Source organism: Rana temporaria, chromosome 7 (assembly GCF_905171775.1).
Source record: "Rana temporaria chromosome 7, aRanTem1.1, whole genome shotgun sequence".
Classification (NCBI taxonomy): domain Eukaryota; kingdom Metazoa; phylum Chordata; class Amphibia; order Anura; family Ranidae; genus Rana; species Rana temporaria.
Genome location: NC_053495.1, coordinates 197,646,243 through 197,668,813, shown reverse-complemented (window position 1 = coordinate 197,668,813; position 22,571 = coordinate 197,646,243). Strand labels below are relative to the sequence as shown.

Sequence of the window (22,571 nt, the reverse complement as noted above, 5' to 3'; positions counted from 1 at the left end):
CCTTCCCGTGTCTGTGGGGGTCTCCATTCCCCCCCCCCCTTCCCGTGTCTGTGGGGGTCTCCATTCCCATCTCCATTCCTTATTGCGAGGAGATAAGATGCGGTTCACACTCAGCCGCCTGACAAGTCGCGTTCCGCTCTATTCAATGGAACCGTTCTAATAGAAGCAACGCAAGTCACTCTGGCTTAGAAAAAGGTTCTTGTACGACTTTGGGGGCGACTTGCATTGACTTCAATACAGAAGTCTTTTTGTAAGTTGTCTTGAGGATCGCCTTGCCGAGTCGCCCCCAAAGTCGTGCCGCCTGTGTGTGAACCGGCTCTAAACGGCACTCCTGTGCTTGCATGTGATTGGATACAGCTGATCACATGGGTAAAGAGCTGCACTGAAAGCCATGTCCCAGGAGGGCGTGCACGAGCAGTGACGCTGGGACAATGCAATTGGAGGGATCTCAACTGTTGCCAAACTACAAGTCCCATGAGGCATAGCGAGACTGACAGCATCAAGCATGACACCCAGAGGCATGATGGGACTGGTAGTTGGGCAACAGCTGGAGGTACGCTAATTGCATAGCCCTGTCTTCTGACCTCCCAGGACGAGAGGAGGTGGTTGAGCAGCAAATCGCGCTGTTCTGCGGCTTTGAAATTGCTCTTTAAACAGCACTGCTGTTGAACCCGGGGCTGAATCTGTCTTCCCTGTGCTGCTGATCACACTTGTGCCTGAGATGATGAAAGCTATGTTGGTAGGGACATCTGATGAGAATGATGATTACCAACGTCTCTGAGCGGGTACTTTTTTTTTTTTTTTTTTTTTTCTCTTGTAAACTGAAGCCAATCATTCTCTAAGATTGCTGACATTTGCATGTGACTTTTTTTTTTATTACAGATCATCACTTGGATTTCCCTGAGGTTCAGCATGGAGGTAGGTTCAATATGATTTTACTGCTTTGCAGTAGGAATTTGCACTTCAGAGGAGCACTCATGTTGTCTCTTCGCAGAACAATTGTCGGCTCGCCTGTCTGCATTGATTTATACTTGGTAATGCCCGGTACACACGATCCGATTATCGGATGAATGATCATCCGCTTTTTTTTTTTTTTTTTTTTTTTTTGTATGCTAATCTCACGTCGAATCGGAGTTTACTAAAGTCACAAATTCTCGTACGGCAGAATAAAAAATCGGATGTCATGTGTTGTAATACATAGGTATTGCATTTTTGAACGACTGCTGTACTGATTGAACGAAAATCGGGCATCATACGAAAAATTTCCGTGCATGTCCGATGGAATAAAATCGGATGAACTGTCCTGATCGGCTCTCGGTAGCTCTGTACCAACGATCCGATTATCGTACGATCGTTTCGAAAGCGGCATTTTCCTGACGATTTTCGGATCATGTTTACGGGGCTTAAGGGTCATGCACCCCCGGGGCTAATGGGGGGGAAAAAAGAAAAAAATGGCACTGGCGTGTTGACTTTTTTTTTTAATCGCACACCACTGCCTATGCGCACATAGACCTTTACATGTGGATTATATGAGTGTTTACAGGCTGAAAATAAAGCATCCGTGTATTCAAGAGGCGTTTTAAAACAACAAAAAAGCTTGACTCTCATAAACGTGCTCAACCACTTCTCACGGGCCGCACGCATATAATGCCACCTTTCAACGAATGAGCTTTAACGCCGAGTGGCAGCATATCTGTGTATGTAAACCGATTACTGTATTGTGAGCACAGGTGAAAGCTCCCGATTCATACTTGGGATCGGGAGATATAGATCACGTGACGGGGAATCGCAGCAGTCACATGCTTGGAATGCCTCCACCTCCAAGCCATTAAAAAGGTCCTGGAGGCAGTGGGAAGGAGTTGAACCCTAGGCATGTTTGGCACTTGAGCGTGCATTCGTTGCAATGGCTGGAATAATCATTTATTCTGGCCAACGGAACCCTTCAACACCCAAATGCATGTACAACGTATGGCTTTGTTTTTTTTTTTTTTGTTTTTTTTTTTCTTCTCTTTGCAGCATTTCTTCATTCAGAAATGTTCAGGGGAGCTAAGAAAACACTGGGGGCATCATTATGCCGTATGGTATTGTCTAGGGCAGGGATGTGCAATTAGCGGACCTCCAGCTGTTGCAGAACTACAAGTCCCATGAGGCATAGCAAGACTGACAGCCACAAGCATGACACCCAAAGGCAGAGGCATGATGGGAATTGTAGTTTTGCAACATCTGGAGGTCCCTGGTGCATATCCCTGCTCTAGGGGTTGACTGACTTTATCCGGGGGGGGCGATATGCTAATTTTTCCAATTATCGTCCAGACTTCCTCCCACTGTCACCACAAGGCGCTTGCTGCAGTCTCTGCCAATTTGTCAGCGGTGCGGAGGGACGACATCCTCTCACTGCCCGCCTTGTATTGCCACAGTTCCACCCCTACAGCAGGGCCACGAAGGCTGCTCCTGACTGAGCTGCAGCCGTGGGCGAGCAGAGAGATGGTCATCTCTCGCCGCCCACGCGTGGAAGTTTACCCGTTCTGGCGCCGCTTGGAAGATGGCAAGTTGCATATGGGTGACGGGTGATGCACTGCATCTGGACGACAGTGATGTACAGAATATATCGCCCACCTGCTATCAGCCTGAAATGCAGCTGAAAATCTGTATCGGGACTGAAAAAAAAATCGGTGGGCCCCTACTTCTCTATCCCTGTGTTTGGTTTGATGGGGAGTTTAATGACTAGAAAAACATCTACAGCCAAAAACAGCTGCTGTAAAAACATAAAATGTCCCAGTGTGCATGAGGCCTCAATGATAATGGTAAATGGGACACAGTGTGAATCTCCTTACAGGGGGGGGGGGATACAGGATATCCTGACGGGTTCCAATCCCTCTGATCCAAAACGAAAGGTTTTGCATATAGCTCTTCTTGTAGTCTCATTCAGTCTGAACTATACATGGATGTGTATTCTGCTCTGACTCTTCATTTGCTTCTCTTGACTTCCAGATGAGCGTACCACAGTGTGCCGATGCATCGCAAACCGGAGCAATAAAGAACCCCCTTAAGTTGGCACGTCTAACCAGTGTTGGTGTTTTAGACCCGGCAGTCCAGTCCGTCATGCTTCAGGGCTCTTGGGTAAGCCTGCGACTCTTTCTGCATCATATGGGAACATGGGCTGTACATGATGACTTGAAATAATCAATGGGAATCTCTCTGAAAAAAGACTGAGGGAAATCTTCTACTCTGATACAGTGTAGAAAATTGAACACTTCTCTAAGTTTGTATATCTTGTCTTCATGTTTCCTTTTTTCCTTCTAGATCAAACCTGTCCTGGCCTACACGACCTCTACCATCCCGGGAACATGAAGGTTTGTAATCCACTTACTTTACAGCAAGCCATACATGATAAAAATTCCCACAGGTGGAAGGGAAGAAAATTGCTTGAAAATAAACAGTTGGTGTCTCTCACAAAGCTTTCCTGGCCAGTAGAACACATTGATCATTGCAAATGCTATAGCTGCTGGCAGTAATCGCATGCAAAAAAATCCCAACAGGTTGGTTGTACTGGAGTACCGTCCATGGATTGACTTCTGTACAACCTGCCTATAGATGTGATTATGCAATTATGGCATTGGCAACTGATTTGATTAGAAGATCGCCAGATTAACTAGTCTTTTCCCTTAAAGAGAAATTACGGGCCCCCCCCACCCCCCTTTACTGGTGCCACCTTTGATGGTCTGTAACGTGCACAGATGTGCTAAAGCAGGAGTGCCCAACCTTTTGAAGAGTAAGGGCCACTTAAGCGTCTTGGTAACCGATCGTGGGCCACAATGAGCACAGCGGATGGATTGCATGTCCCTGTCTGCTCTGCATATGCAGAGTAGACACAGCCCACTATAAAACGTGGTAAAAACGTGCAACTTTGAAGTCGCAGCAGTGCGAAGGGGGCCTTAAAGTTCCATTTGTGTGAAAACAATGATAAAAATGTCAAATTCTATGTCTCTGAAATTCTTACTGTGGGCACCCGGCTGCGGCTTCACAGTTGGGCACGCGCTGTGAATTAGCCGGGCAATTTTCTGGGGACCTGTGACTTGTACCAGAATATTGGAGGGAGGGGGGAGAGGTGAATATCACCCCACTGCCCCCCAAAAAATGACATGCCAAACGTGGCATGTTGGGGTGTAACGTCACTTAAAGCGGAAGTTCATTTTTGGATGGAACCCTTTAAATTGAACCAAATTGTTTGTATTCCAACCGCAACCAGTTTCCAATACCATCTCAGGGGGGCTTTTTAATATGGTGAGAATTTTAGTAATTTATTACTCTGAATGTATATGATGAAAACATAGTTCAGCTGATTATACTGTGAAGAACAGTCTTTCGCTCCTATCTGATGCATCCAGAGAATTTTACAGCTTGTTACTTTAGACACAATCCCACCCCTATCTGTTCATCTCCACATTCGTACATTGATTTCTCTTCCAGTAAAACATTGCCTGGACTCCCAAGATCCTACCCACATAGTATATATAGGGAAATGACTCTTGGGAGACATAGTTCTGGTGCCATGACTATATCAATAGGAACTGAGCTCTCTGCAGCTGACCCTCAAATATGTGGTGATGTCGTCGCCTTGTTTTGTTTGACAAGATCATGGTAGAGGAAGCAGTACTTGGTCATGATCTAGAGGGGGAGAGGAAGCTTTGGGATGTGCCTAAAAAAAATATTTCGAGTTCACAAACCAATACAAACACTTACTAACATGCACTTTGTTTCCTTTATCTTTTTAGATCTCTGTAATTCTAAGATGACACTTCAGTCCACCTGGTGAGTAAAATGCTCCTTTCAGCTCCAGATTTCTAAGTGACGGCTCCGTATGTCCAGAGTTTACCATTACCAGGTCAGGCGGTGATGACACACTTGCCCTCACTGAGAACATTGTTCAATAATGAGAACCCCCAACGTACTCAAAATATCTGAGCCTGACCCGTGTCCCTATTGAGGGGAAAATGTAGTAAAACTAGCTAATTTCTTTATAAACGATCATGACAAAATTTACATTGTTCTTCCCTTTCTTTTTAGATCTCTGTAATTCTGAGAAGGTTGAACAACTCCAGGCCATCTGGTAAGCAAAATGTCCCTTCTAGCCAAAACTTTAAGGCCCCTTTCACATGAAGGGTCTGATCAAGTCCACCCTCTTTTTCAGGCGGATCTGATCAGATGGTCCATTCACCCCTATGGACTATTGGGTTTAAGTTCACTTTTGTGTTTTACACCCTTCTACCTCCAATCTAGTCCCCTAATAAAAAAATGGAAGGGGAGCCATCCCCTTGTGGTTGGGTGAATCTGAGGACAGCCAGGTGTAAATGGACAGTGGAGAGTAAATCTCCTGTCCGCCCATAGATTGGGGTCTGTCCATATCTGCTGTTCGTTAACTGAGTAGACCTGTCGAATCTCTTCCCCCCCCCCCCATATCTCTGATGGGGGGCAGGGGGAAATCTGTGAGTGGACCCCCTGCTGATCAGAATGACATCATCCCATGTGAAAGGGGCCTTGGTGATCTACTGTGAGCCTTATTTCCAGGTCAAGCAGTGATGACACACTTGCCCTCACTGAGAACATTGTTCAATAATGAGAACCCCCAACGTACTCAAAATATCTGAGCTTGACCTGATGTACCTAATTTAGATGTCTGCTGGCACCCGCTGATCGTTCAAAACGGGGTTCTGTCAGTAAGGAAAGACCTGGATCCTGTTCCAAAGCAGGGACATGGATCTATGCCTTCCACTAAGCACCCCCCCCCCCCCTCCAGTAAAACACTGGCTAGGCACAGATTTAATGCTTTACTTGCCCCTGATGTAATCCCCTTCCCACCCAGTGTCATTAGAACAGTGACAGTACATATTTTGGTCATTGTATTGGTGTCATTGGGCCCTAAAAAGTGTAAATTTGTCTGCATTATTGCATTCCCACTAGAAGTTGCTGATCATTGTGTGTGTGTGTGTGTGTGTGTGTGTGTATATGTGTGTGTGTATATATATATATATATATATATATATATATATATATATATATATATATATATATATATATATATAAAAATTTGTTCTCTGTATATCCCATAGTTTTGTAGACGCTATAACTTTTGCATAAACCACTCATTATACCCTTATTGGGATTTGTTTTAGCAAAAATATGTAGCAGAATACATATTGGCCTAAATTGATGGGTGTGTTTTTTTTTTTTTTTTTTAAATGGCGATATGTAAATATAAAACAAAAATGCGCAAAAAAGCAGGGGTGATCAAAAACTACCAAAAAGCGCTATTTTCTGGAGGGGGGGGGGGAGATGAAGTAAAAACATTTTATTTGGGTACAGCATTGCATGACCACGCAAATGTCAAAGTAACGCAGTGCCATATCACCAAAAATTGCCTGGTCAGGAAGGGAGGTAAATCTTCTGGTGCTTAAAGCGGTGGTTCACCCTTATTAACATCTTTTTAGCATAAAATGAGGCATAGTAGCGCGAGCTACAGTATGCCTGTCTTTATTTTTTTAGTCCCGTACTCAGTGTAATCGTAGAGACAAGATTCCGACTCCCCGCGGGGAATGGGCGTTCCTATGGAGAGGGAAGGTGATTGACGGCCGGCTCTGGCACGTCACGCTCCCCGAAGACAGCCGGAACAGGTCTCGGCGCTATACGGCGCCTGCGCACAGACTATGCGCAGGCGCCGTGAAGCGCCAAGTCCTATTTCGGGTATTTCCGGAGAAGCGTGGCGTGCTATAGCCGGCCGTCAATCATGCTCCCTCTCCATAGGAATAGGGTGAACCCCCGCTTTAAGTGATAATTGAACTGTCATAACACTTTTGCAGGAAATTTTATATTGTTCCCTTTCTTTTTAGACCACCTGTAATTCTGAGAAGTTTGGACCCTTCTAGGCCAACTGGTAAGCAAAATGCCCCCTAAGTCAAAGCTGAGTGATCTCTCCCTGTACTGTGAGCTCTATTATCGGGTCAGGCGGTGATGACACACTTGCCCTCACTGAGAACATTGTTCGATAATGAGAACCCCCAACGTACTCAAAATATCTGAGCCTGACCTATGTCCTTATTAAAGAAGTTTGCCTCTTAAATTTTTTTTTTAAGGTGGTACATGTTCCCAATGCTGCAGCCGTAGGAGACCTTCATGGCACCAGCTATCTGCTAAATGCTGGCGCCATGCTTTACAGCAGGGATATGCAATTAGCGGACCTCCAGCTGTTGCAGAACTACAATTCCCATGAGGCATAGCGAGACTCTGACAGCCACAAGCATGATACCCAGAGGCAGAGGCATGATGGGACTTGTAGTTTTGCAACAGCTGGAGGTCCGCTAATTGCATATCCCTGCTTTACAGGCTCCTAAAAAGAAAATAATGCACTTTTTGTTTTGTTTAACTTGATCCTTTACATATATTTTTTTTTTTTTTTTTTTTTTTTGCAGAAAATTGTTATATTCCGTTTCTTTTTAGACCTCCTAATTCTGAGAAGTTTGAATCATTCCAGACCACCTGGTAAGCAAAAATGCCCCCTTATAGCTGTGAATGACCTCTCCCTGTACTGTGAGCTCTATTATCGGGTCAGGCGGTGATGACACACTTGCCCTCACTGAGAACATTGTTCGATAATGAGAACCCCCAACGTACTCAAAATATCTGAGCCTGACCTGATGTTCATAGTTGTAAAAATGTATCTCCTTTTTATGAAGAGTTCTTTGCTAGTGAATAGGATGTGATCCTCAACCACCTACCCACTGCTGTATTGACAAAGGGTGGATGTGTAATCAGGAATTCCTTGTTAGAATGGTCACTACAGAAAACACACACATGCGACCAGTGCCCTAATTGGCTGGGATCTGAGCTGTCATGTCTTTGTTTTACTGTCTCTAAGGAGGGAGCCATGATTTTCATACAAACTTGACTTTAAACGTGTTTGTTTTTTTGTTTTTTTGTTTTTTTTACCATTATATGGTGGATTGATGGAAGGAGTTTATCCCAAAACAGATTGGGGCGAGAAGTCAAGTGATGATGCTCATGCACTCTGCAGTGTAGTTGAGCATCATGGGGAAATGTAGTTCCAAAACATCTGGGGTGCCAAGGTTTGCAGTCGCTCTCCTAGAGAATAAAATAACGATCATTGCAATATTTTGTCACTGTATTTGTGCAGCAGTCTTTTATACAATTTTTTTTTTTTTTTTTTTTTTTTTGAAACTTTATAAGGTTGTAAAACTAGCTTATAAGAGATCTGTTTGTGTGTGGTGGTTTTGTTTTGTTTGTTTTTTTTGCAGGAAATTTACATTGTCGTTTTTTTTTTTTTTTTTTTGTTTTTAATAGATCTCTGTAATTCTGAGAAGTTTTTAAACCATTCCAGGCCATCCGGTAAGCAAAATGCTTTTTCAAGTCAGATATGAATGACCTCTCCCAATACTGTGAGCTCTATTATCAGGTCAGGCGGTGATGACACACTTGCCCTCACTGAGAACATTGTTCAATAATGAGAACCCCCAACGTACTCAAAAATCTGAGCCTGACCTGATGTTAAGAATTGTAAAAATGTATCTCCTTTATGAAGAGTTCTTTGCTAGTTAAAGCGGTGGTTCACCCTTAGAGGGCATTTTTTAGCCTTAGATTCCTGCTCGTTTTTACTAGGGGAATCGGCTATTTGTTTTAAAATATGAGCTGTACTTACCTGTTTACGAGATGCATCCTCTCCGTCGCTTCCGGGTATGGGCTGCGGGAATGGGCGTTCCTTCTTGATTGACAGTCTTCCGAGAGGCTTCCGACGGTCGCATCCATCGCGTCACGATTTTCCGAAAGAAGCTGAACGTCGGTGCACAGTATAGAGCCGCACCGACGTTCGGCTTCTTTCGGCTACGAGTGACGCGATGGATGCGACCGTCGGAAGCCTCTCGGAAGACTGTCAATCAAGAAGGAACGCCCGCTCCCGAAGACCCATACCCGGAAGCGACGGAAGAAGATGCATCTCGAAAACGGGTAAGTACGGATCATATTTTAATACAAATAGCCGATTCCCCTAGACCGAACGAGCAGGAAGCTAAGGGGGGAAAAAAAAAAAAAGAAATGGTTGAACTCCCGCTTTAATAGGATGTGATCCTCAACCACCTACCCACTGCTGTATTGACAAGGGGTGGATGTGTAATCAGGTCGCTACAGAAAACGCACACATGCGACCAGTGCCCTTGGCTGTGATCTGAGCTGTCATGTCTGTTTTACTTTCTCTGGAGGGAGCCATGATTTTCATACAAACTTGACTTTAAACGTGTTATTATATTATATGGTGGATTGATGGAAGGAGTTTATCCCAAAACAGATTGGAGGGAGGAGAAGTATTTGACACCCTGCTGATTTTGTACCACTGACGCATGCTATCGGTCTATAACCTACCTGTGTGTAATGTAAAACCTTCTCCTTTTTTTTTTTTTTTAATTAGACACTAGAGCTGTAAGGTAGAACCTTGGCACCCCAGATGTGTTTGAACTACATTACCCATGATGCTCATGCACTCTGCAATGTAGTTAAACATGGGGGGGAAATGTAGTTCCAAAACATCTGGGGTGCCAAGGTTTGCCATCACTGCCCTAGAGAATAAAATAACAATCATTGCAGTATTTTGTCACTATTTGTGCAGCAGTCTTTCAAATACAATTTTTAATTTTTTATATTTTAATGGGGAAAAAAATGTAGTAAAACGAGCTTATAAGAGATCTGTCGTGCGTGTGTGGTGGGTTTTGTTTTTTTGCAGGAAATTTACATTGTCCCTTTTTTGTTTTTAATAGATCTCTCTAATTCTGAGAAGTTTGAACCAGGCCAATCCGGTAAGCAAAATGCCCCCTTATAGTCAGATATGAATGATCTCTCCCTGTACTGTGGGCTCTATTATCGGGTCAGGCGGTGATGACACACTTGCCCTCACTGAGAACATTGTTTGATAATGAGAACCCCCAACGTACTCAAAATATCTGAGCCTGACCTGATGTTGATGATAAAACTTAATGTAAAAATCTTTGTAGATTTCTGTGATGGCAAAAGTGATCCTTGACCACCTACCCACTGCTGTATTGGGGGTGGATGTATAATGTGAACAATTTTTTTTCGTGTGGAATTAAATGGGGGGGGGGGGTACAATGAACTTGTTTATAAGCAATAAATGTTTTGGCCATTGACTAACAAGAGGAGTTTGAAAGGCCTTTTCTGAAAATTTTTTGTTCTACACGTTTACATTTTTTGCTAAAAAATTACTTTTTTTTTTTTTTTAAATTGACCGCATCCTCCCCGTTAATGATCAGCCTGAATCTCCCTCAGGTGGACATCTTGTCCTTGAGTCACCGACTGACAGTTTGCAGCATACAACCTGTCAGTGTCCGGCCACCCAGATCCCCAATGGTTCGCCCTGTTGAATCGCCTGCCTACGGGTTCACCTCAGACCGACTCCCCACCGAACAGCACAACTCGATTGGGATCTTCTTGGTGAGGGATGGGGAACCCAGTCAATCACTGGGGCCCCTTTGCAGCATCAGTTGCTCCGGGCCATGAGGGCCCAAAGTCAGGAACTCTGTGTAGCACGTGCGCCCCGTCCTGGTAGGCCATATCGCTGGGGCCCGTGATGTGCGCACACCCTAAAGGTGGGTGCCGCGCCTGGAACCCGTGAAGAACCCCTGAGCAATGGCCTCCTCCACAGAAATACCCCCTCCCCAGCATGCTCCGCAAGGGAAAACTCCTAATTGGCTGCTGGGAAGAAGCGGCTCCGCCTGGACCCCTTTAGCGCCACCTGTCATCCAGAGATGAAACTGCATCTCTGGAGCTAGAATGACCCACAGGACAGTTCAGGGCTGGCCACAGCCAAATTTAAATAAATCAACATGGATGAATATATATGATGACACACTTGCCCTCACTGAGAACATTGTTCAATAATGAGAACCCCCAACGTACTCAAAATATCTGAGCCTGACCTGATGTTGATGATAAAACTGCTCACTGACACAGGCTATTAGTCTATAACCTACGTGTGTAATTATTTATTTATATATATATATATATATATATATATATATATATATATATATATATATAGTAGACCCTAGAGCATTGATGCCAAACCTCGGCACCCCAGATGTGTTTGAACTACATTACCCATGATGCTCATGCACTCTGCAGTGTAGTTGAGCATCATGGGGAAATGTAGTTCCAAAACATCTGGGGTGCCGAGGTATGCCATCGCTCTCCTAGAGAATAAAATAACAATCGTTGCAATATTTTGTCACTGTGATTGTGCAGCAGTCTTTCAAATACAATTTTTTTTTTTTTTTTTAACTTTATAAGGGAAAAAAAAGTTGTAAAACTAGCTTATAAGAGCTCTGTTGTGTGTGTGGTGGTTTTGTTTTTTTTTTGCAGGAAATTTACATTGTCCCTTTTTTTTTTTTTTTTTTTTTGTTTTTAATAGATCTCTGTAATTCTGAGAAGTTTGAACCATTCCAGGCCATCCGGTAAGTAAAATGCCCTTTCTAGTCGGATATGAATGACCTCTCCCTGTACTGTGAGCTCTATTATCGGGTCAGGCGGTGATGACACACTTGCCCTCACTGAGAACATTGTTCGATAATGAGAACCCCCAACGTACTCAAAATATCTGAGCTTGACCTGATCAGAATTGTAAAAATGTATCTCCTTTTTATGAAGAGTTGTTTGCTAGTGAATAGGAAGTGATCCTCAACCACCTACCCACTGCTGTATTGACAAGGGGTGGATGTGTAATCAGGAATTCCTTGTTATAATGGTCGCTACAGAAAACGCACACAAGCGACCAGTGCTCTAATTGGCTGTGATCTGAGCTGTCATGTCTTTGTTTTACTGTCTCTAAGGAAGGAGCCATGATTTTCATACAAACTTGACTTTAAACGTGTTATTATATTATATGGTGGATTGATGGAAGGAGTTTATCCCAAAACAGATTGGAGGGAGGAGAAGTATTTGACACCCTGCTGATTTTGTACAATTGCCCACTGACGCAGGCTATCGGTCTATAACCTACCTGTGTGTAATATAAAACTTTTTTATTTATTTTAATTGGACCATAGAGCAGTGATGGAGAACCTTGGCACCCCAGATGTTTTTTGAACTACATTACCCATGATGCTCATGTACTCTAGTTGAGCATCATGGGAGATGTAGTTCCAAAACATCTGGGGTGCCAAGGTTCTCCATCACTGCTCTATAGAATAAAATAACGATCATTGCAATATTTTGTCACTGTGCAGCAGTCTTTCAAATACTATTTATTTTTTTGAAACTTTTAAGGGAGGGGGGGCAAATGTAGTAAAACGAGCTTATAAAGAGATCTGTTGTGTGTGTGGTGGTTTTGGTTTGTTTTGCAGGAAATTTACATTGTCCCTTTTTTTTTTTTTTTTGTTTTTAATAGATCTCTGTAATTCTGAGAAGTTTGAACCATTCCAGGCCATCCGGTAAGCAAAATGCCCTTTCTAGTCAGATATGAATGACCTCTCCCTGTACTGTGGGCTCTAATTATCAGGTCAGGCGGTGATGACACACTTGCCCTCACTGAGAACATTGTTCGATAATGAGAACCCCCAACGTACTCAAAATATCTGAGCCTGACCTGATGTTGATGATGATAATAAAACTTAATGTAAACTCTTTATAAACATTTTTGTGATGGCAAAAGTGATCCTTAAATTTTTTTTAACAATGCAGTACTTACCGTTTTTAGAGATGTTCTCCCGCCGCTTCCGGGTATGTGCTGCGGGACTGGGCATACAGTGCGTCACGAGTTGCCGAACGTCGGTGCGGCTCTATACGGCACCGATGTTCGGCTACTTTCGGGAACGGTGACGCGCTGTATGCGACGGTCGGAAGGCTGTCAAATAGGAACGCCCAGTCCTGCAGACCATACCCGGAAGCCACTGAGAAGATCTGTCTCTAAAATCGGTAAGTACTGCATTGATTTTAAACAAAACTTCTGATTCCCGTAATTGACCTCAATCTAATGTTTAAAAATATATTTTTTGGGTGAACCTCCACTTTAACCACCTACCCACTGCTGTATTGACAAGGGGGTGGATGTATGTGAACAAAACCTTTTTTGTGTGGAATTAAATGGGGGTGGGGAATACGATGAACATCCTCCCCATGTTGAGGGCATGTTTTTTTTCCTTTAATTGACTGCAGGGTTCCCCTTAATATCCATACCAGACCTAAAGGGTCTGGTTATTGAATTTGCGGGGACCTCCGCATTTATTTATTTTTTTCCCGGACCCAAACTTTTTTCAATTATTCGGGTCCGGAGTTCGGGAAAAAAAATAAAATAAATGCGGAGGTCCCCGCAAAGTCAATAACCAGACCCTTTAGGTCTGGTATGGATATTAAGGGGAACCCTGCAGTCAATTGAAAAAAAAAAACCCAAAGTCCGTTCGCTCAACCCTAATAAGCAATAAATATTTTGGCCCTTGACCAACGAGGAGTTTGACAGGCCTTTTCTGGAACTTTAATGTTCTACACGTTTACATTTCTTGCTAGAAAATTACTTTTTTTTTTTTTTTTTTTAATTGACGGCATCCTCTTTTCTTTTTTTTCTTAGACCAATTCTGAGAAGAGAACTACAGGCCACACGGTGAGCAAAATGCCCCTTCTAGCCAAAGCCGTATCTCCCTGTACTGTGATCTCTATATTATCGGGTCAGGCGGTGATGACGCACTTGCCCTCACTGAGAACATTGTTCAATAATGAGAACCCCCAACGTACTCAAAATATCTGAGCCTGACCCATGTCCCTATTAGGTGATCCAATGGACAATCAAACATTTTCCTTATTCTGAGATGTACGTGAGCTGTAAAACAAGTCCTTACTTGCCTCTGAGATTGAATTGCTGTACAGTGCTTGTTGCTACTAAATTCATACCAAAATAATTTAAATGGCGTATTCCCCCCCCCCCCCCCCCCTGCATCTGAGCAGGGACCTCACTGCCTGCCAATCTTCCAATGTAAAGTTGCAATTGTTAAAAAGAATCGTTCACCTTTACCACAAATCTGCCTATGCAGATATGAGGCTTCTGTAAATTAAAAAATAAATGCAGCTCGGACTAAGATTGATATAACTTATGAAGCCTGACTTAAGGTGACACTGAGAGCCGGTTCACACTGGGGCGGCACGACTTTGGGGCCGACTCTGCAAGGCGTCCTGAAGATGACTTCAGAGGCGACTTGAAATATGACTTCTGTATAGAAGTCAATGCAAGTCACCCCCAAAGTCGTACAAGAACCTTTTTCTAAGTCGGAGCGACTTGCGTCGCTCTTATTAGAACTGTTCTATTCAATACAATGGGACGCGACTTGTCAGGCGGCTGAGTCGCCTGACGTGTCGCCCCAGTGTGAACCGGCTCTAAACGTTTGTGTTTTTGAAAAAGTCAGTCATGCTTTCCCTCCACAGTGCAGTTTGTTTGGCAGTGTGGCCCCAATCCACCTGTTCTGGGGTCCCATGGTGGCTCTCGCAGCTCCCCCCCCCCCCCCCCATTTGATAACCCTCCTCCTAGAAAGCTCTTTCCCGAGGGGGTTACCTTGCGGGCGCACGCCCCAGTCATTCTTTCAGCATCCATAGCCGTGGAATGTATGACTCGGCCCCTGTGTCATTGGATTTGATTGACAGCAGCGGGAACCAATGGCTGCACTGCTATCAATCTCCAATCAAGAGCCGGAAGGCGTGGATGCACTCAAGCGAGTAAAACGGGGGGTTGGGGGAACCAGACACTGCAAGGTTTTTTGTTTTTCACTGTAATGCATAGGGGGGAAAAAAGTTTACAACTCCTTTTTAGTACTCCCCGGTCATCACTGCTCACATCCATCACAGGAGTGAACTCTCACATGGAGCTTCGCGCTGCTGCATCGGGGGAGAGTATGAGGGGCTTAAATCAGAGTTGGCACTCACTTTTGTGATTGAGGTGATCACTAGACCTCACCAGATAACGTCCTGGGAGTATTTCGGTCAGGCTTCATAAGGTATGTAAATAACCTATAGCCAAGGGTGGTATTCATCTTTAGAGCCGGTTCACACTGGGGCGACTCGGCCGCCTGACAAGTCGCGTCCCATTCTATTCAATGGAACCGTTCTAATAGGAGTGACGCAAGTCGCTCCGACTTAGAAAAAGGTTCTTGTACGACTTCGGGGGCGACTTGCATTGACTTCAATACAGAAGTCATTTTGCAAGTCGCATCTGAAGTTGTCTTCAGGTCGCCTTGCAGAGTTGCCCCCGAAGTCTGTGCCGCCCCAGTGTGAACCGGCTCCCAGTCAGAGCTGCACAGTTTTTGTTTTAATCTACAAACATCCCTTTTTTCTAAAGGTTAACTATCCTTTTAAAGTGCAACACTTACTGCTACCCAACTTTACTGTCATAATCTACAAGGGTTAATGGCTCCACAGTGCCTGCAGCTACAGAGGTCAGCAAGGGTATATTTTAAAGCTTATTGTTCACTTCTCAAGAATGTGGAAATGTGACCTTTTTACCTTGTCTGGTTTGCACAGGAAATGTTGTCCTATGGCCTCCTGAGAATCGGTGAACACCCTCAACCCAGGCAGAGGCTCTTGGCTGTTCTCAGTGTGCCTTAGTAAAATGAACGTATTGGCTTGAGAATTGATGGCTGCAAAAACTGCTTTCTTATGCTTTTATATTTTTCTTCTTTCTTCAGAAGAATGTATTGAAGATTGTAAGGATACCGAATGTCATTAGTCGGTCGTTAAATTTGTATGGGGATGAAGTGACATGGATCTGGCTGTGATGGGGAAGTGGATCATCTGGAAGCCTGGACCCAATGACTTTTGCTCTGGATGACTTAATATTGCATGATTTTTGCGTATATTTTGTATTCACTAAAAACATGCCTTATTTAACACGTGCATTAAATTTCTATTTTGTGATGCTTAGTACTGTTTGTAAAATAACCAATAAAATATTTATATATTTTCTATACATTATACTGTCATTATTTTATATATATATATATATATATATATATATATATATATATATATATATATATATATATATACACACACACACACACACACACACACACACACACACACACACACACACACACACACACACACACACACACACACACACACACACACACACACACACACATACACATATACATTTTATTTACCCACAGGAAGATCAATGGACATTTGGAGGCATTTAATGCACCTAGCATATGTTTCCCATCACTCTCCCCTGGGAGCTCCAGGTCTTGCATACAGGATACCATACAAGTGAATGACTGACTGCATGGCCATACTATAGTGAGTGCTGGCCGGCATGATGCATTGGCACTTACAGCTGTAAGGCTGTGTTACAGTCATTCACTGGCTCCTTCAGCTTCCTGATGTGGCAGAGCATTGAGCTTGGTGCATAAAATGCCTACAATCAGTGGCGGCTGGTGCTCAATTTTTTTGAGGGGGCGCAAACAATTGCAGCCGCTGTGCCATCAATTGTCACCACTGTGCCCTGTAAAATGCCCCGCCGGTGAACCTGACTGGTTGAGACGCCTGTCAGTGTTAACCAGGGAACGCCGCTGGCTCTGATAACCACTTAAGCCCCAGACCATTTTGCTGGTCAAAGATCAGGCCACTTTTTGCGATTCGGCACTGCGTCGCTTTAACTGACAATTGTGCGACGTGGCTCCCAAACAAAATTGACGTCCTTTCTTTTTCCCACACATAGAGCTCTCTTTTAGTGGTACTTGATCACCTCTGCTAGTTTTTATTTTTTGCGCTATAAACAGACAATTTTGAGAAATGTAATAATTTTTTTTACTTTATGCTATAATATCCCCAAAACATATATATATATATATATATATATATATATATATATATATATATATATATATATATATATATATATATATATATATATATATATATATATATATATATATATATATATATATATATATATATATATATATGTATGTGTATATGTATATGTGTGTGTGTGTGTGTGTATATGTATGTTTTGGGACCATTGTCGTTTAACAGCGATCAGTGCTATAAAAATTTACTGATTACTGTGAAAATTACACTGGCAGGGAAGGGGTTAAACACTAGGTGATGCTGTAGGGGGTTAAGTGTGTCCTAGTGAGTGATTCTTGCTGTATGGGGATGGGCTGTGTGTGACAGACAGTGATCACCGCTTCAGATTACAGGAAGCTGTGTTCACTGTCCTGTCACTAGGAAGACTGGGCAAATGCTTGTTTACATCAGCATTTCCCCCTTCTTCGTCACTGACAATGATCGCGGGTATGCCCGTGGACATAGTCTGTGGGGCCTGCGGTCGGAGCTCAGGGCGGCGTGCACCCACAATGCCGCTTAAAGGACACACACATTTTATATAATATATATATATATATATATATATATATAAAAAATATGCCCGTGCCATTCTGCTGACATATATCTGCGTGCGGCGGTTGGCATGTGGTTAAAGTAGAAGAATTGGAATTTCTTCTCTAAATTGGACTGTTGGTGAACATAATGAATACGAATTTATCTGACATGACGAATGCTGTATCTAAACGAATGGAACTAATGAATTCTTTATTTTGTTCCATTAGTTTGGATGCAGCATTTATTTCAAATAATTCATAACTTTGGATGTATTTGTTGCATTCATGAACTGCCAGATTTGAAAGGAAATTCCAATACCCTTAAATAGTTCTGAAATATTAAAATCACAATTTTTTTTTTTTTTTTTACATCTCAAGTTTCTGCAACAAAATACTTTCAATGCTATATTTTAAAAACCAAAATGGAGCTAATAATTAAACTGTTGGTTTATATACAGTAGGAAGATGGTTGTGCTGTTCACAAGCTTGAAAAGCATGCTAGTGTCTAAGGCAGGGGTCTCAAACTGGTGGCCCCTCCAGCTGGTGCGAAACTACACATCTCATGAGGCATTGCTAGGCTGACAGTTACTAGCATGACTCCCTCAGGCAGAGACATTGTGGGATTTGTAGTTCTGCAACAGCTGGAGGGCTACCAGTTTGACACCCCTGGTCTAAGAGAAAGTGCTGGCAGGGTGGAGATTGTCCACACTCACCATACAAGGCTAAATCTGATCCATTGCTAAGCGATGTGGCTAGTTGGCTTGTCCCCCCCCCCACCCTCTCAAAACTGCCACTCTATCGGGGAGCCCTTATCTGGCAGTAGGCCGATGAGCATTACCGTTTAGTACAAGCCCGGTGGTGTCCCTGGGAGCACCGCTTGGCTCTTCTGCACAGCTTCTTTCTTCCTCAGCAGAGCTTGCTGCTTCCCCCACACATCTAGCTCCCTCGATTTAGCTACCGGCTCGGCTCCCTAGCACTCAACCTTGCTTCACACACCTGCGGCACAGCTATGTGTATCCTTGCAAACTTCATGTCTCCTAATCGCCGCTCCCACACGCATGGCTCCTCTTCTCTGTACACCACCTGGCTCATTGGCAAAGCTCCTGAATTGAATATAGATAGCGCTAATATCAACTAGTGCAAGGTGAGTACAATAAAATCCAATAAAAATATTCAATAGTGTAAATTATATGTATAGGAAACAACAACACTATGCAAATACTATCTATCTACATGAATAGAATAAAAATGAGTCCATAATGGGTTAACTGGACTAGACCCATATGCAGCCCTGCGGGAAATCAGCTGACGTCTCCTTCTCACTGCTTCAAAATAGGATAGATCTGCCCAAAGATTCCAGCCAGAAACTCCACATATATGTAGTAAAAAGAGAGGACAAGCCTCCTAGTGCAATATTGTTGGAAACAAGGAGGGGAGACAGGGACTACACCGACGGTGTGTTAACTCACAAATCCGCCGATTGACACAGGCTCTGAATCAGGTTGCCGCTCAGTGTGATGGTCTCCTCACTCGGATCGTGTCCCGTCACATAGGCTCCTCCCCCAAGCGTATCGTCACTCGCCACGTGACTTAGTCATGGGATCAGAGGCGCTTTACCACGTGATCAGCCGTGTCCAATCACGATGTAAACAGGAAGAGCCGTTGATCGGCTTTTCCTCACTCGCGTCTGACAGACGCGAGTAGAGGAGAGCTGACCGGCAGCTTTCCTGACGGGTTTGCGCTGATTGTTTATCAGCGCAGATGCCCACACTGGACCACCTGGGAAGCCGCTAGGACCACCAGGGATGGGGGCAACATGGCCATCCACATTAAAAAATAGATGCCAATCAGTGCCCAAAAATGGGCACTGTCTGGCAACATTATGGACAAAAAAATATATGTGATGCCCAGCAATTCCACCCATCAGTATCGGTGTCGTTCATCATTGTTTATCAGTGCCCATCATTGAAAAAGAAAATGTACTTATTTACAAAAAACAAATTACAGAATCAAAGAAAAACATATTTTTTTTTCCAAATTTTCGGTCTTTTTTTTTATTTGCGCAAAGAAATTTAATTGCAGAGGTGATCAAATCCCACCAAAACAAAGCTCTATTTGTGGGAACAAAACTATAAAAAAAATTGTTTGGGTACAGCATTGCATGACCGCGCAATTGTCATTCAAATTGCGACAGCGCTGAAAGCTGAAAATTGGCCTGGGCAGGAAGGTGCGTAAGTGCCCCGGTATTAAAGTGGTTAAAGCACCTGTGCAAGATAAAGGAAAACCTGCAAACATGGCCTGTTGGGGGTACTTGAGGACAAAGTTGAGAACCACTGCTGTGTAGACCACCTAGCTCTCCTGCAGACTTTTTATCACCTTCTCAACATCAAGGGAATTGTTTAATTTCACATTTCTCCTTCACATTGAGGAGTTTTTCAGGCGGTACAGCGCTAAAAATAGCGCTGCTATACCGCCTGAAAAACTCCTGCCCAACTACCTCAATGTGAAAGCCGGAGGGCTTTCACACTGAGGCGATGCGCTGGCGGGAGACAAAAAAAATCTCCTTTCAGCAGCATCTTTGGAGTGGTGAGAGGAGCGGCGTGTATACCGCTCCTTCCCATTGAAAACAATGGGAAACCGCGGCAATACCGCCAGCAATGCGCCTCTATAGAGGCGCATTGCGGGTGATATTAACCCTTTATCGGCCGCTAGCGGGGGTTAATACCGCACCGCTAGCGGCCGATTCCCGCGGCAATCTCGGAGGTATAGCGCCGCTATTTTTAGCGGCGATATACCGCCACCACGGCTACAGGTCCAATGTGAAAGGGGCCTAAGAGATGCAGTGTGTGTAAAACCTGGAAGGGTTCAACACAGAAATGTATTTCAAATCCATCACCGCTGGGAGGTTTTCTGTTACAAAGAAATTGATTGCTTTTCACCTATATATTGGAGTGCCCATGTGAATACCAATACCTGAGATATACCACTAGTAAACTTTTTATATCAAGAGTATTAAAAATGTGTATGGAAATCAGATTATCAAAACACTTTTTAAGATATTCCCCAAAAGGAACTCTAGGCAACTGAAGTTTTGTGGAATAGATACAATTCAAGAACATTGGCAATGATCCAACCTGATCATTTGACCACATGGATGTATGGCCTAGCCCTAGATTGTATGCAAGCGGAAGGCCCTAATGTGGAGTTTGACATGAATTGTGTTTTTGTATTTTTTATCAAACCCTAATGCCCCGTACACACGACTGGTTTTCCCGTCGGAAAAAAAAACTTGATGGTTTTCCCGACGGAATTCCTCTCACGCCTGCCTTGCATACACACGGTCACACAAAAGTCCGGTGAACTTTTTTTTCTCTGCCAAGAACGCGGTGACGTAAAAGACTACGACGAGCCGACAAAATGAATTTCTTTGCTTCCGAGCATGTCGAATTGTTTGTGAGCATGCACGTTTTTTTTTCGGTCCGAAAAGTGTACAGACGAACGGGTTTCCCGCTAGGATTTTTTCCTGGCGGGGAAAAAAAAGAGACCCTGCTCTCTTTTTCTTTTTTCGTCAGTTTCCTGTCAGAAAAGCTGCGATGGAGCGTACACACGATCGGAATTCCCGGCCAAAAGCTCTCATCGCAGATGGAAAAAACGGTCGTGTGTACGGGGCATGAGGGTAAGATCCCATTATAAATGGTTGTTGGCATAATTTACTTGATTTAATGTGTTGGGTTGGTGGATTCTTTATTTCATATATTTTATGTCTTTTGTTAGAATTCTAGATATATTTGTGTGTGTATTTTAATATTTTGTATTATAATCTTCATGCAAAAGAATGCTTATACATGACCACTAGATGGCGCTTTTGCATAGGTAACATGTTTTGTGAATCATTGTTCTATTTGAACATTATGAATATTTTTGATCGGTGAGCAGAATTAGTTGCAATTACTTTTTTTTTTAATTATAGACTGATGGTTTTGCTTTTTTATGAACAAAACTTGTTGGATGCTCAATAATTATGGTTAAAAGTATTATATAAGTAACCCTGACATGTCTGGAAAATGAACATATAGACAAGCCTGATGCATTTTGGAAACAAGTTCTGTGGACCGATGAGGTTAAAATAGAACTTTTTGGCCGGAATGAGCAAAGGTACGTTTGGAGAAGAAAGGGCACAGAATTTAATGAAAAGAACCTCTGTCCAACTGTGAAGCATGGGGGTGGATCAATCATGCTTTGGGGTTGTATTGCAGCCAGTGGCACAGGGAACATTTCACGACTAGAAGGAAAAATGGATTCAATAAAATTTCAGCACATTTTGGATGGTAACTTGATGCCATCTGTGAAAAAGCTGAAGTTAAAGAGAGGGTGGCTTCTACAAATGGATAATGATCCTAAACACACCTCAAAATCCACGGGGGATTACATCAAGAGGCGTAAACTGAAGGTTTTGCCATGGCTTTCACAATCTCCTGACCTCAACATCATTGAAAATCTATGGATAGACCTTAAAAGAGCAGTGCGTGACAGACAGCCCAGAAATCTCAAAGAACTGGAAGACTTTTGTAAGGAAGAATGGGCAAAGATACCTCAAACAAGAATTAAAAGACTCTTGGCTGGCTACAAAAAGCGTTTACAAGCTGTGATACTTGCCAAAGGGGGCAGTACAAGATATTAACTCTACAGGGTGCCCAAACTTTTGCAGACGGCATTTTTTTGTTTTCCGTAATTTTGAAAGTGTAAATGATGGAAATAAAATCTAACTTTTTTTGACATATTATAAGAATGTCTAATCTGTAATTTGATGCCTTTTGGAGATTTTTCCATCTTTCCTTGGCTTCGTTATGCACATTAATACAAATTTTTACCTGGGGTGCCCAAACTTTCGATCCCCACTGTATGTGTGTTGTGTATGTGGGTTGCATGTGTGTTGTGTATGTGTGTTGTGTATGTGTTGTGCATGTGGGTTGCATGTGTGTTGTGCATGTGTATTGTATGTGTATGTGGGTTGCGTGTGTTGTGTATGTGTGTTGTTGTGTATGTGTGTTGTGTATGTGTGTTGTTGTGTATGTGGGTTGTGTATGTGGGTTGTGTATGCACGCACCAAACGGGTCTTTGGCTCGGTCTTCC

General features: G+C 43.2%; 13 non-coding genes across 13 annotated transcripts; all 13 read left to right on the top strand.

The window, feature by feature from the left end:
- Positions 1–711: 711 nt before the first annotated feature.
- On the top strand, positions 712–790 carry LOC120946405. The gene has a single exon (XR_005750728.1). It is a non-coding gene; the product is annotated as a small nucleolar RNA SNORD74 (small nucleolar RNA).
- Positions 791–3,158: 2,368 nt separating this feature from the next.
- On the top strand, positions 3,159–3,239 carry LOC120946372. The gene has a single exon (XR_005750705.1). It is a non-coding gene; the product is annotated as a small nucleolar RNA SNORD79 (small nucleolar RNA).
- Positions 3,240–4,310: 1,071 nt separating this feature from the next.
- LOC120946408 lies at positions 4,311–4,387 on the top strand. The gene has a single exon (XR_005750731.1). It is a non-coding gene; the product is annotated as a small nucleolar RNA snR60/Z15/Z230/Z193/J17 (small nucleolar RNA).
- Positions 4,388–4,886: 499 nt separating this feature from the next.
- On the top strand, positions 4,887–4,971 carry LOC120946382. Its single transcript, XR_005750711.1, has one exon. It is a non-coding gene; the product is annotated as a small nucleolar RNA SNORD103/SNORD85 (small nucleolar RNA).
- Positions 4,972–5,569: 598 nt separating this feature from the next.
- Positions 5,570–5,654, top strand: LOC120946383. Its single transcript, XR_005750712.1, has one exon. It is a non-coding gene; the product is annotated as a small nucleolar RNA SNORD103/SNORD85 (small nucleolar RNA).
- Positions 5,655–6,998: 1,344 nt separating this feature from the next.
- Positions 6,999–7,083, top strand: LOC120946381. The gene has a single exon (XR_005750710.1). It is a non-coding gene; the product is annotated as a small nucleolar RNA SNORD103/SNORD85 (small nucleolar RNA).
- A 519-nt stretch (positions 7,084–7,602) lies between these two features.
- LOC120946380 lies at positions 7,603–7,687 on the top strand. The gene has a single exon (XR_005750709.1). It is a non-coding gene; the product is annotated as a small nucleolar RNA SNORD103/SNORD85 (small nucleolar RNA).
- Positions 7,688–8,468: 781 nt separating this feature from the next.
- On the top strand, positions 8,469–8,552 carry LOC120946378. The gene has a single exon (XR_005750707.1). It is a non-coding gene; the product is annotated as a small nucleolar RNA SNORD103/SNORD85 (small nucleolar RNA).
- A 1,374-nt stretch (positions 8,553–9,926) lies between these two features.
- On the top strand, positions 9,927–10,011 carry LOC120946385. The gene has a single exon (XR_005750714.1). It is a non-coding gene; the product is annotated as a small nucleolar RNA SNORD103/SNORD85 (small nucleolar RNA).
- A 904-nt stretch (positions 10,012–10,915) lies between these two features.
- LOC120946387 lies at positions 10,916–10,987 on the top strand. Its single transcript, XR_005750716.1, has one exon. It is a non-coding gene; the product is annotated as a small nucleolar RNA SNORD103/SNORD85 (small nucleolar RNA).
- Positions 10,988–11,596: 609 nt separating this feature from the next.
- On the top strand, positions 11,597–11,681 carry LOC120946386. Its single transcript, XR_005750715.1, has one exon. It is a non-coding gene; the product is annotated as a small nucleolar RNA SNORD103/SNORD85 (small nucleolar RNA).
- An 891-nt stretch (positions 11,682–12,572) lies between these two features.
- On the top strand, positions 12,573–12,657 carry LOC120946379. Its single transcript, XR_005750708.1, has one exon. It is a non-coding gene; the product is annotated as a small nucleolar RNA SNORD103/SNORD85 (small nucleolar RNA).
- Positions 12,658–13,734: 1,077 nt separating this feature from the next.
- Positions 13,735–13,819, top strand: LOC120946384. Its single transcript, XR_005750713.1, has one exon. It is a non-coding gene; the product is annotated as a small nucleolar RNA SNORD103/SNORD85 (small nucleolar RNA).
- Positions 13,820–22,571: the final 8,752 nt, after the last annotated feature.